This window comes from Colobus angolensis, unplaced genomic scaffold (assembly GCF_000951035.1).
Source record: "Colobus angolensis palliatus isolate OR3802 unplaced genomic scaffold, Cang.pa_1.0 Scaffold327, whole genome shotgun sequence".
In the NCBI taxonomy this organism is placed as follows: Eukaryota; Metazoa; Chordata; class Mammalia; order Primates; family Cercopithecidae; genus Colobus; species Colobus angolensis.
Window position 1 is genome coordinate 335860 of NW_012116566.1, and position 1797 is coordinate 337656.

Sequence of the window (1797 nt, forward strand, 5' to 3'; positions counted from 1 at the left end):
CATGTTGCCATAGTGTTACTGAAATTCATAGGCCTTTAAAATCTAAAAAGGGCTCTTTGCCATAATCAGAGATGACACTTCCAAATCACTCATTTAAAAAATGCACTTTTAGAACACTCAAACAAGGATGATGACCTTTCATTGATTCACTGGAATTTTCTCACCATTGTCTCTAAAGACCAAGGGTGTGCGTTCACATCAGGCAGCCGGGGCTGTGGCTGTCCTTGTCCAGAGACCAATGAAAGCAAACTGGACTTGATTGAGATCGATCTAGGACCTCATCAATCCCACATTCTAGACAAAGGTCAGTGTAATTAGATTGCTCTAAGTAAAATGAGCCCATGAAACCTAGAATAACAGAATGATAAACCATGAGGTGATATTTGTTTTAGGGAAAAAAAAAAACCTCTTTCCCAGAGAATTCCTTTAAATAACAGGCTCCCTTTTTGTATATTTAGGTTACATTCAAATATATTAAAACACACCTTTCAAGAACTTGCTCCTGAAGATAGTCCTGTCCACATGAACCTCCTGTTTTGCTGGGAAATCTTTTAAATACAGTATTGCTATTTGACACACTTAACACAATAAATACTTATCAAAGTTTAACTTTAATGATAGGGAATGTAATTTGAGGTTACAACAGAGCTACAAGGTAAATTAGCTTCCTATTTCTCAAAGTCTGCTCAAATTGTGTGGAATTTCAAAAAGGCATTTTAAAAGGATGTAAAACATGGAAACATTTATTCATTATTTTTTGAGAGGTAGTCTCACTCTGTCACCCAGGCTTGAGTGCCGTGGGTGACGCTGCAACCTTCGTCTCCCAGGTTCAAGTGATTCTCCTGCCTCAGCCTCTCAAGTAGCTGAGACTACAGGTGCTCACCACTCATGCCTGGCCTATGGAAACACTTAATACTTTCAAAGTAGTTGGGAAACACCTGAACCCAGGATATTAAGGTCTCAAGCTCACTATTTACAAAAGCTTTACAAAGCTAAATGGTGAGTTAACAGGTTCATTCTAGGTACAAGATACTTTCTTACGTTTAACAATAAATTACTTCATTATGTTTATTAAATGCAAAGAGATGTGTGTGAGAGCAGGTACAAAATAGTAAGACCACGATAGGCTACATACTATGCATGCCCAGTACAAAATGAAAATGCAGAGACCCTTGTTCAAATTCAAGAGTGCGTTAGTCCTTTTAAGTGCGGGCCCTTTCTGACTGCACAGATCGCACGCCCGTGAAGCCAGCCCTGCCCAGAGTCCCTTTTCATTCACCGGGTCCTCCTCCCTCGCATCACAGTGCTGGGGTGTGGGGATGGATGCTGGCGTTGCTGTCACACTGCCGAGCTTTAGCTCAAACTCTCAGCACCGCGACTAGTTACCCTGAAATCACTAAGGCCCGGTATTACAAAATACAGTACACTTTTCTCTTTCTTCCCCTTTATTTAAAAGAGATGATAGGCTTTACGAGTTATTTTTAATAGCGCCTTTTTACAATGAAAAGAATTCGGGAGTACAGTTTGCAAACTGCAGCAGACAGGTCTGAGCGCCCCAGAAGGCGGCCGGCCCCAGCCTGGGAGCCAGCGGGGACCACTCCCTGCTGCCCTGGAGCATGTCCCCCAGGGACACGGAACACCGTTGCCCCTGGAAACCCTGGGGGACAGGCTCCCTCCTGGCGACCTTTCCTCGTTTCTTTCCCCCTCCCGGAGCGGCACCTCCATACCTCCCGGGCCGCTAGTCCCTCAAAGCAGGCCCCGGCCCTGGCGCAAGCTGCCTCCTACGCAGTCCCCGCC